The sequence below is a fragment of the Miscanthus floridulus genome, chromosome 10, assembly GCF_019320115.1.
Source record: "Miscanthus floridulus cultivar M001 chromosome 10, ASM1932011v1, whole genome shotgun sequence".
NCBI lineage: Eukaryota > Viridiplantae > Streptophyta > Magnoliopsida > Poales > Poaceae > Miscanthus > Miscanthus floridulus.
The window spans coordinates 35,830,467-35,843,640 of NC_089589.1; the positions used below are offsets into that span (position 1 = coordinate 35,830,467).

At 40.2% G+C, this 13,174-nt stretch overlaps 1 pseudogene; it reads left to right on the top strand.

The window, feature by feature from the left end:
• The first annotated feature begins 5,329 nt into the window (after nt 1-5,329).
• LOC136488399 (ankyrin repeat-containing protein ITN1-like) lies at nt 5,330-12,456 on the top strand (annotated as a pseudogene).
• Nucleotides 12,457-13,174: the final 718 nt, after the last annotated feature.

Below are 13,174 nucleotides of genomic sequence, written 5' to 3' on the forward strand. Positions count from 1 at the left end.
TCAAGGACATCCTCGCAGTCGTAGAAAAGGTCCTTGGATTCGATCGCTAATGCTTCCAAAGTGGACCATCAAAAAAGAAAAAGGTCGTTCAGTGGCCGCGTTACCACCTTTATGGAAGACAAATTTACAGCACACATCTCGAAGGAAGATTGTGTTAGTTTCTTCAATCTATGTGCCTCACTGCCTCCATTTTTGTTGAAGTCCGAATACGAAAGGCAAATATAGAATAAATACGCTACAACAAGAGACGAAGAAATACACAATAAAGATTTAAGGAACATACAGAAGTACGTCGAAGAAAACCTAGGATTAACCATGGAAGAAGCCACGACCATCTATTATGATGTACAAGGGACGGCAACACCAGCAATGAAGTATGAAAGGGGCAATCTTTTGGTTCCCGATCATGAGTATAAAAATCTGACAACATATATGCGCCACTTACATGAATATTACATGGCTCAAGCAACAGAGACGGACGACTTTGGTTTTGAGTTTATTATTCGTTCGCCACATGTTTTTCATTATCCTGAAGAAGAGAAGTTCGATGTCGAGTGGGAGTGCTTGTTCCAGCTATACCAGAAATGCTCTCTCGATGTTCAAATGTTGACGTTGTGGACTATGTAAGTACCCTACACGTATGATATTACAATTAACTACTCTCTCGAGACACAAATTGTTAACTTTTGAGCACTTCCCATAATTTTATGTAGGTGTATAGCAAAATTTTGCATTCTAAAAAGCAAATGGGATTACATAGGCTTCTTGGACCCCATGCGAGTCAATGAGAGGACATGTCTAGGCCTCTATGGATGTGACGTGGAAGACCTAAAACAGAGATTGATTGCTGTTTTCGACGAATTCACGATGAAGAAGAAAACCCACCTACTTCAAGCCTACAACTGCAAGTATGTGTTCTCGGCTTTTAATTTTATGCTTCTTTTTCATTAAGATTATTTGATGATTAGGATTCTGTGATTGCAGCAACCATTTCGTCTTCATTTGTATTAATCTTGCCAAAAATCTGCTCGAGGTGTGGGACTCGAAGAAAAAACCATTTCATCATTTGGATGCACTGGTGGCAGTGCTGAATTAGTAAGCGATCCTAATAACATATTATTTTCTAATCACACATACCGCTTTCTAATGTTTCTCCTTTTAATGTTGCTCAGTGTCCGAAGAAAACATATCGGTGGGACGCCGGTCCCATTCAAGGTTGTCGAAATGGAGGGGAAGTACCTATCACAGCCGGCGGGAAACAATGAATGCGGGTTTTATGTAACGTGGGCAATGCTTCGCTACATCGGCGAGAAATCAGAAGAAGCCGATAAGTTGGTGTGTATAATCCCCATTTCATTTATGTCTATTAATAATTTAACAAAATGATTTCCTGTTCCTCTTTGGATATTATCTTTTTTGAACGACAGTGCAAGAAATATAAGCACGAAAGGCTGATAGACATGGAGATCGTCGCACTACAATCGAAGCTGGCAAAATTCATTTTAGCCGAGGTATTGGAAAAAGATGGAGTATTTTTTCATTGCACAATCTGTGAAGTACAAGGACCAGTATGGTCCAGAGCGGCTCGCCAGATTATTGTAGGAAGTCTGAGAAGCATGTGTGAAGTCCAAAAATATTTCTTTTTTATTTTGAGGGATCGAGATGTGGATAAGAACATTTGAATTGTAATCGTAACATTTGTATTTTTAATATTGATGGACCTGTCGTCTACGTAGCGTATATAAAGCGAAACCCGATTTCACGAAAAAATATAAATTAAAATAAATTATAAAACAATAAAATACGAATGGGCCATAACCGCCGGTTAGCAACAAACCGGTAGTGTTGTCGTAACCATCACTGCCGGTTAGAAACAAACCGACAGTGTTGGCTTGATCGACACTGCCGGTTTGATCCATGAACCGAAACTGATATTTACTACAACACTGCTGGTTTGATTCACGAACCGACACTGATATTTACTACAACACTGTCGGTTTGATCCATGAACCGACACTGATATTTACTACAACACTGCCGGTTTGATCCACGAACCGACACTGATATTTACTACAACACTGCTGGTTTGATCCATGAATCGACAGTGTAGGCTTGCTCAACACTGCTGGCTTGAGCCAAGAACTGACACTCTTGAAGCAACCGTCACTGTCGGTTGGAACTACAAACCGGCAGTGTTGTTCAACTGAACACTGCCGGGTGGAGCCAGGAACCGACACTGTTTCCTGTAGATCAGTGTCGGTTTTTAAGGACCAGCAGTGATGTCAACCCCCCATCACTGCCGTTATGCCACTGTCGGTTCAAAATCCGGCAGTGAAGTGGGGTTTTGAACCGGCAGTGATGTCCAGATCTGGGGTAGTGGTCACTTCGAGATCATGCATATGTTTTTCGTGTTTTATTAAAAAGGACAGGATAATCTCTTCGTTTACTTCACTATGCTTGAACCGTATATGTTTATCACGTAGATCGAACAGATCACAACAGTACTGAGCAACTAACCCCACTTTTTACATGCATGTCCTTTATAGTTAATATTTATTTATAACATATGTGAAGCATATGGTTTTGAGTCACTGGGACCAGACTAGCTAGCACGTACTAGCTACTACGTATATGTCAACTTTAGCTGGTACTGTAAACGTAGTAATCGATTCTTTGCTTTGTTCTAGTAATCTAGATAGGCATATAGGTATCTTTATTTTTTTTTCTTTTTCTTTTTACCCTTTCCCTTTAACTGCTTTATTTTTGTCGATCGGTTGCATATAATAAGGCTGTGCAGCGCGTGACATGTTCCTTGCCTGCCTAGCTAGCCTCTTTGTCACATTGAGAAGATTAATCTGTTCACCAACAGATCTACACAAATCCCACCATAGTATGTGAGACGCCCATGCGAATTGGGCTGATACCATACCGATTAGTCATTGCCAGAGCAAGAGGAGAGGAAAGAGATGAGTAGGAAAAAAATACTAGGATAAGGAAGGAGGCTCACCCAGCCGCCACTGCCCTTGGAGTTGACTGGGCTTCCCAGTGACCTACTTAAGCGGCGGCAAGGCGTAGGCGGGCGTTGCATAGGATTAGGTGACGCGGCGGCGTTGGGCAGCTAGCTAGTGAAACCGAAGATTGCGCACCTCCAATAACAAATAGTACATATTTTGACCTACTGGTTAAACATATGGAATTTCGACACTTAATAATTTTAAAACATTTTGTTCGAGACATAAAAATTATAGGGGTAGATTTATATTGAAAAGAACTTTTGTCTCACAGTAGTACTTATCTAACTTTACAGCTATTTTCTAATAAAAATTGTCGTCATAATTAAAATTCGGAGACCACATAGCGTCACTTCTAGATCATGCATATGCTTTTCGTGTTTTTAAAGGACAGGATAATCTTTTCATTTACTTCACCATGCTTGAACCGTATATGTTTATCACGTAACAGATCACAACTAAGCGTAATCGATTCTTTGCTTTGTTCTAGTAATCTAGCCATCTAGGTATCTTTATTTTTTTCCTTTTCTTTTACCCTTTCCCTTTCACTGCTTTACTTGTCGATCGGTTTCATATAATAAGGCTGTGCTGCGAGCCTGCGAGTGACATGTTCCTTGCCTGCCTAGCCTCTTTCTCATATCGAGAAGATTAATCCGTTGTAACACCCTGTGGCCTCCTCACTTGTTTTGAGAGAAAAATAATAATTTGAGTGCGTAAAAGTGGCTGCTGGATCATCTATTGGCGTCCATGCTATAGCGGCCATATTCAATTCAACAGCCAGGTATTATTGGTATCCTTGTTTCTTCATGGCTAGTGTGAATATGTAATAAATAACGCGTGTTAGAAAAGTAAAGAGGAGCTCGGGAGATTGATGGCCAAATGCCACCCATCGCTGTATTGACCAGTGTATAGGAGAGAGTTTCGCTGCGGACGAGCCACCTAAAGTCCCAAATAAAAAAGGTGAATGAACAAATTAAATTTATAATAATAGTTTATATGTCTTATGAGAATGAAGAAACATGTATAGTTGATACCTGGAGTAACACACAGTTCTTAACATAGTCATCCATATATATGATGTGAGATTTCGGAGTTTTAACTGTATAAATGATGATGTGACATAACAATTAAGAGGAAAGAGGAGATGAGTTTTTTCATCCTCACGAAACCCGGCTGGCATTGTTTTTCCAACGAAACCTCACCCCTTACGTTTTGCCCATCTTGTCTGACTTGCATTCTCGCTGTGCACCGCACATCCCATATTTACCATACGCTATATGTATTTTATTTTGCATATGTGACTCTATTATATATTTTCTTATATCATATGAATATTGAAGTAAATTAAACTTTTGACATTTTTATGCTAATACTTAAATTATATGTATATGTAGTATGCAAGTGACTATATTGTTTATATGGCACATTTGATATCACAATACCATTCAAGAATTAAATGCTACAGCGTATAGATAGCATAAGAAACAGTGAATAAAACTTTGGATTGAGAGATGTTGTTCCATGTCCTTGTTTTAAGACTGCCACATCTTAGAAACAGATAGATGAAATCTTCGATTAAGACTGGCCTTACCCTTTGATCAAATGCATTACTATTATCTTTCATGCGTTTAATGTGCCAATGGCATTGCCTCCATAGAAATGAACAAAAGAATGGTATAAAACTATACTTTTGCCAAAATCATTGCAACGTTTGAATACTACTACTTGATACTAGTATACTCTCCTATTCCAAAATAAATCAACTTCTAAAAATTGTCCTAAGTCAAACTATTTTATATTTAACCAAATTTATAAAAAAAGACCATCAATGCTTATGACATCAAATTAGCATCACCAGATATGCCATTAAATATATTTTTATAATCTACTTATTTGGTATCATAAGCTTTGTTATTCTTCACTATAAAGTTGGTCAAATTGACTTCGGGTGATTTATGACTTGATTAATTTTTGGATGGAGGGGGTATCTTTTTAAAATCGACGGAGGTTTTTATTTTATTATACTGCTTGGTTACAAACTTATACTCCCTCCATTCCAAACTGTAAGGCGTTTTGGTTTTCTAAATACTTTTACTATATATCTAGATATAGTGTATATCTAAGTGTATAATAAAAACTATGAATCTAGAAAAGACAAAACGACCGACTTATAATTTGGAATGGGGGGTATAATATAAAGAGTCTAACTGCAGATACTAGTAAATAATAGCCAATACTATTGATTATGTCGTCGTGAAATAGTAATAAACAGATAAATCAAAAGTTCTCGGTAATCTTGTGTAGAAGGGATGGCAACTATGGACAGACGTCTACTGAAAGCAGCCACATCCGGCGACGCTGCATCACTGAAACAACTGGCATCTCATGACCCGGGCGTGCTGCTTGGGACAACTCCACCGGGCAACACCTGCCTCCACATCTCGTCCATCCAGGGCCACGAGGAACTCTGCGAGAGCATCCTGGCGATGGACCGATCCCCGGCGCTCCTCTCCGCCGTCAACAAGGACGGCGAGACACCACTGCTGGCCGCCGTGGCAAGGGGCCGTGCGTCTCAAGCATCTGCTCTGCTCAGGCGCTGCCGTGAGCGGCAGCTGAGCGAGGCGATCCTGAGGCAAGACAGGCACGGGTGCAACGCGCTGCACCACGCCGTCCGCAGGGGACACACGAAGCTGTCGCTCGAGCTGGTCGAAGTGGAGCCTGTCTTGTCGAGAGCCGTCAACGGGCGTAGCGAGTCACCTCTGTTCATCGCGGCGATGAGAAACTTCACGGAGGTGGAGGATAGACTGCTGGAGGTTCCTGATTCGGCTCACTCTGGAGCTTTCGGCTTCAATGTTCTCCATGCTGCTGTCAGAAGTGGAAATCTAGGTAACTGAATAGCACTAATAAGCATTGCATTGTGGTGAATCTTTTTACAAAATCTTGGCAGTGTTATGTACTACGTTCTTGCATCAATGCAATTATGCAATGTAGTAGAGTGCTTAACCTTTTTCTTTTTTGTCCCTTGATTTGCTTTCTTTCAGCTATCGCTAAAAAGGTTATGGAGACACGTCCGTGGCTAGCCACAGAGGAGAACGAGAATAGGCACACTCCAGTGCACCTGGCTGCATATGACGGCGAGATTAACGCGCTAGCAGTATTGCTGGAGCATGATCCGTCTTTGGGGTACCTAACCTCCACAGACGGTGACACTCTTCTCTGTGTCGCAGCATCTCAGGGCCATGGTGGTGTTGCTCGAGGGCTTCTTGAACACTGTCCAGATGCTCCCTACTGCGATGCAAGCAGCTCGACATGTCTTCACATTGCCGTGTTGTGTGGACATACAGAGTTTGTAAGATCTATCCTGGGGTTACAGCAGCTTGGCCACCTGATTAACATGCTAAATGGAAGCGGAGAAACTGCTCTGCATCTCGCTGTCACGAGGACATAGACGTAACAGTGCTTAACAGCGCCGGTGACCCGGCAAGCCGGGTGTTGCCTGATGCCGCCAATCACACCAAGGCTTTAATCTCGGTACGCTTTTTTTTTTCTCTCACCGTAAATATATATTTTAGTAGCAAATATGTCCTTGCATTTATAATGGGATGTACAATTGTATGGTGCTCATGTCAATAAGGCAATAATAAACAGCCTACTTCATGTCAAATCAAAAAAAAAACAGCCTACTTTTGTTAGATTTAATTGGGCTTCATCTAACCTTATTAATTAAATAAAAAAATCAAGGAAAATATGATTTAATTAAGGTTGGCCTAACCTTATCTTGATCTGATATATTTACCTCCCCCAATATTAGAAATAACGATAAGTACCCTAAGGGCTTGTTTGGCTATTCGTATTCACCTCAATTCACTTGTGTTGGAGTGGATTAGGGTGGAAATTCATTAATTTTCCACCCCAATCCAACCTAATACATGTGGTTTGAGGTGAATACGAGTGTAGTCAAACAAGGCCTTATGGACATCTAAATTAAACAATTATTACATTAAGGAAAAAGATAAACTCAAAGTACCCACTATGTTGGTTTCTATTTCATAGGTTCTGACTATTCATGAGAAACAAACTAACTCGACCATTATTAAAAATAACAAAAAAAAAGCTTCTAGATTTACTTATATTTGATATTATATAAAACAATAACCCAGAGTACCCTCTACATGTGCTTCTAGATTATCGTAGGTTCTGCAAGTTTTCATCTATGGAAACAAAATTTCATATCTTGGGCACTACAATGCAAGCTAGAGTCTGCCTATCTGTGCTATTGAAATTACAAAGAAAACAATCTATGATCTAGAATCCATGCCATCTTAATATTAGTAATTGGAGGCATCTAAGAGAGCCTCCATGTTAATCCTCATAAGATGCTAAGGAAAAACAATAAATCCTAGAAATTCTCACAAAAATGAAAACCATCTTGCCTTTAATATAGTAGTCTCCAATCATCATTACCTATAACAGTTACCGGATCTATTCTATTTTTTCTAAAATATTACCCATCTTTTGCTATTACGAAAAATACATAATCTAACATCCTGAATTTGAATCTAAATTACCTACCTATAGCATTATAATAGATAATGCAAAGTAACTGCCTAAATTTCATTTTAAATTACCCATATCTACCATTATGAAAGATAATATAAAATAACCCCTTTAATTTGTGTCTAAATTATCCATCTCTACTGTTATAAAATTTTAAACTAATATATCCCTCAAATTTTTGTCTAGATACTAATATATAACCTATTATGGGAAAAATTCAATAAACATAAAGTACGACATATATGGTTCTAAATTACACATTTCTTCTACTCTTAAATTAAAATTAAGCATAAATGCTATGTGCCAAAATTTTAAGGGGTGCAATACTGGCTCAAATGACTGTTTATGACATTGCAGCAACCAAGAGTGTAGTTAGAACATAAAATCTAATAAAATACAAAAGGGAAATTCTAAATAAAAATGCAGTAAGCACTAGAGTTTTGGGTTAACATATGGATAAAAAATAATTGCAGACAACTAATAAGATCAAAAGTTAAAAGCAAACATATAGATTCATCATGTCATAGAAAATAATGCAACAAGAACTAATATAACTTAATGCATATGAAAACCCCATATAGGTGCAATTCAAAGTATGACAATATGTATCCTAATATTACTAACTTGAGGATCTAAACATAGCATCCATATTAATTCTTACAAGATGCATTAGCAAAAGAATAAATCCTACAAATTATCATAATAATAAAAAACATCTGGCAGTTAGTTCGTCAACTCTAATCATCATAGAGAATAATAATTATAGGCTATATTCTATTTTCTAAAAATGAACCGCTTTAACATTGAAAAAAGGGAATAAATAACCCCCTATGTCTACATCTAAACTACTAACCTTTACCATCTTGAAAGATATTTTAATTAATATCTTCCCTAAATTTTCTTTTAGATTACCTGACTCTACCATTATGGAAGATAACACAAAGTAACACCTTTAATTGCATCTAAATTAGCCGTATTTGCCTCTATCAAATAGAAACTAAAACATCCCTCGAATCTAAATCTAAATTACCGGTATAAGCTATTATGAGAAAGAATTAAATAACCATAAACTATACTATAAATATGGTTCTAATTACTTGGGTTCTACTACTGTTAAATTCAAAGTAGACATAGATGCTATGTGTCACCATTTATACCAAGTATACATGGATACATTAGTGATAAATTTATATTTTTGTAGTTTATCGATCATGAAAATAAATTGTTCCCTTAACAAAACACATATAAATGACTCCGATAGTTCATTTTAAATTATATTGAAACTCTATGGCACTTAATTTTATAAGTTGCTAGTTTTTAAAAGGACAAGTTACTTTATATAAGTTTATATTTTTCGACAAAATCCTTATGACATATTGTGCAGGTAGTTTCATTTGAAGCACTCTATTTTTTTATAAAACAATACCTATATATTTTAAAATACTACACATATAATTTTATATCAACTCCCGCAACTTTTTAAAACACTTATATATTTTAAAAAATTGCTAGCATATACAGAAGCAGGAGCAGGAGTCGAACCGACCAGTTAGATTTAATTTATTCGTTATATTCGATCAAACGTTTACTAACAAGTAGTAGCATTCAGTCGGAAAAAAAAACAAGTAGTAGCATTCTTATATTTGCTATATTTTAGACGACGGCACACCAAACAGCTACGGCCGCCGTTAATTCATCATCAGGAGCTCCCACGACTCCACCACCATCAGTATCATTGGCAATCCACCAACGTCTCCTGTGCGCAGCCGTGTGCGGCAACTCCGCGGAAATGAAGCACATGGCCCTGCAGACCCCGGGGGTGCTGCTGGGAACAACTCCTCAGGGGAACACCTGCCTCCACATCGCCTGCATCCATGGCCACGAGAGGTTCTGCAGGGACGTCCTGGCGCTGACGACCAACCAGCAGTCTCTGGCCCCTGTGGCGCCTCTTCTCGGCGCCGTCAATGCCGATGGCGAGACGCCGCTGCTCACCGCCGTGGCCAGCGGCCACGTCTCCCTGGCAGGGGCGGATCCAGGGCCCGGGCTGCCCGGGCTGCAGCCCGGGGCGAGTCCATGTAGCCCCTTTAACATATGTGGTGTTTAGCCTAAAAAACTATGATCTTAATTAGATAAAAGGAGGCCTAGGAAGCAAGATCAGACTGTTTTAAACGTGAATCAGCAGCTCAGCCCGGGGCGCAGCCTCGTTCTAGATCCGCCCCTGCTCCCTGGCCTCGTTCATCCTCGGGCGCTGCCGTGACGAGCGGCTGAGCGAGGCGATCCAGACGCAGGACAAGCGCGGGTTCAACGCGCTGCACCACGCCATCCGCAGCGGGCACCGGAAGCTCGCCCTCCAGCTGATCGACGCGGAGCCCGGCTTGTCGAAAGCTGTGAACAAGTACGACGAGTCGCCCATGTTCATCGCGGTGATGAGGAACTACGCGGAGGTCTCCAAGAAACTGCTGGAGATCCCTGATTCTGCTCACGGGGGAGCGTATGGCTACAATGCTCTGCATGCTGCCGTCAGAAGTGGCAATCCAGGTATGCATGTCTTCTCTTCTTTTTATAAAAGAAGAATGTATGATGATGCCATGCATGGCGGTTAACCATGCATGTCCTGCCACGTACGATTTGGTTTCTCAGTTGTCGCGAAAAGGATCATGGAGACACGTCCCGGGCTGGCGAGAGAAGAAGACGAGCACAAGACGACTCCAATGCACATGGCTGTGCACTGGGACAAGATTGACGTGCTGAGAGTGCTGCTGGAGCATGATTGGTCCTTAGGGTACGTACTCGACTCGAATGGTTACCCTATTCTTGCTTCAGCTGCGAGTCGAGGATACGTTGGTGCTGCCCGAGAGCTTCTCAAGCATTGCCCAGATGCTCCCTACGCCCCTGCAAATGGCGCGTCGACATGCCTTCACCAAGCCGTGCACGACGCCGTCCGAAAGTGCAATCCCAAGATAGTCAATGCTTTGCTGCAACACCCGGACACCGACATGGAGCTTCTGCAATTCTTCCTGGGGTCAAAGCATCTTCGGAAGCTAGTCAACATGCGAGACACCACGCATGAGACTCCTCTGCACGACGCCGTCCGAAAGTGCAATCCCAAGATAGTCAATGCTTTGCTGCAACACCCGGACACCGACGTCACAGTGCTCAACATCTCGGGTAACCCGGCAACCTGGCTACTATCTCCTATGACCGACCACGCCAAGACTTTAAACTGGGTACGCTTAACTATTTTCTCTTGGACTTGCATTGTTTTTTCCGGTCCCCTTGACTATAGCTCCCTATATAATACATCAGTCCGATCCCTTGACGACGTATATATTCATTACATACAAATACAATACAATAATATCAGCCTAAATATATGTTTTAAGTTCTCATCATATTATAAATCTATGTTTTCGGTTTTTTCAAATGATCTCGAATGGATACATGACCTATATCAAAGTAGTAGTGCTCAATGTGATCGATCTAAAACTTTCTAATTGATTTGTTTTCGTTTGAGATAGTTTAGGTCGCCAAATATTTTATAAAAAGATTCATAGAAGTTGATACAAGGGATGTCATGGTATATTCACTCATAGGTGACTGTGTGGTGTGTTGGTAGGGAATACTTGAGCGAGGTAAGATGACACAAGTTCAAGTCCTAGAAAATGCATGCACATGTATTTCTTAGTGGTAGGAAACCCGCCTCTAGAAATGCTTGATATCGATATACTAAGTAGTGGGTGCTAGTCTATGATTGTGGGTTGAAAGACAACAACACTATGGGGCAGAGCAGTCTGATTTTCTTTCCTTTTTTTGTAATTTTTAACAATTTGCAAGATAGAGGGTGTTTATATCTTATGAGTATATTTGGACACTTATGGACTTATACAACTACGAATGATAAAACGTTTACATATATTGCATAGCAGTCTGGAAACTTATCCTGTGCACATTAATAAACGACCCATACAAACTTTTTAGAGGAAAAAAAACAAATGACCATGTTCAAATCAACAACCACCGCAAGATATGCACCATTAAATTGTTGAAATCAATGACAGATAGGTAAGCAACTAAAGATATATGGTTGTCAAAAAGAATAAGTACTCTGTAGCCTTCTTTTTTAAACAAGAGGATACTATTAAAACATTGTAACATAAATATATCAGCACCTGAGCAAAACAGTTTGCTACCACTAACTAGCGGACACAATGGTAGAATATTGTCTTTTTTTAGTATTGTGCTGATGTGTGCTCCACACATACCTTTCTTTGGGACCTTGCAGAATGAAGTCTCCATGCTTATGCTGAAAGCTGATCCCGAAGCAGCAAATGATACTTATAACCTTCATAAGCAAACCAAGGATCGAGTAACTTCTGAATCAAGGAAGGATATAAAGACATTGACTCAGGCATGTACAAGCAACACTTCTTTAGTGGCAATCCTCATTGCAACAATCACCTTTGCTGCTGCTTTCACCTTGCCTGGAGGATATAGCAATGATGCTGGAAGTGAGAGGCTACCCATCATGGCAAGAAAGATTGCATTCCATGCATTCTTGATCTCTGATTCCTTGGCAATGTTCTCCACGCTGGCTGTTGCTTTCATATCCATAATAGCAAGATGGGAGGACTTTGAGCTTTCGCTTCATTACAGATCCTTTACTAAGAAACTTATGTAGGTTGGCTACATAGCAACCACCACAGCATTTGCAACTGGTCTATACACAGTTTTAGCGCCTCGTCTCCTATGGTTGGCAATAACAATTTGCCTTATGTCGGTTCTACTGCCCGTTCTTACGAAGCTACTAGGTGAATGGCCTGTCTTGAAGCTTAGAATTCATCTGGATAAAACATTCAAGTCAGAGCTCCTTGATATGGTCTGATTTCATGAACTCATCTTATTTCTTCCAACTACTGTCTGTTTTACTATATTTAAAAAATACTATGTATGCTTCATGTTGTTTGAATAAATTAAATGGCATTGTGATTTTGAATGACATGTAAACACTAAACTTTGTATTTTGATGTTTGCATACAAGGTAACCAGTGTAGCCCTGGCCCTTTATCTGCAATGGATGTGCATAATAATTTTTTCTATGTTGGTTCTACTACCCATTCTTACAAACCTACATGCAGTGGTAGACACAAACAAAAAATCAGGGGAAGAGGGATTATCTTCAACCTCTAGCAGGGAGCAACGTCTTTAATCTCTTCTTCCTCTCTTCTACTCCTAAAAATATTGATTGGTGGGGGCAAAGGGGTGGGGTGCGCATCTTCAAACTCTAGCAGGGCACAACGTCTTTAATCTCTTCTTCCTGTTTTCCACTATTCCTATTAATTTATTGGGATCACAAGGGGCTGCATGCTCAACCGACGAATGGTAGGGTGGGCTTGAGCCCCACTGATGGCCCTTTATCCTGCATGCAGTAGCAGGGGCAATGTTTTGGGGGAGATGAAAAGGAGCGCTCGATCGTCGGAACCTCGGATACGTGTGAAATGTATGTCTAGCTTCATAGCCATCATAAGGTGCATGCAAAATGGGGACATCATGCTTTTTTGGCCAACCAGATCACCATCTTCGTCAGGATATATGGAACAAATTTAAAG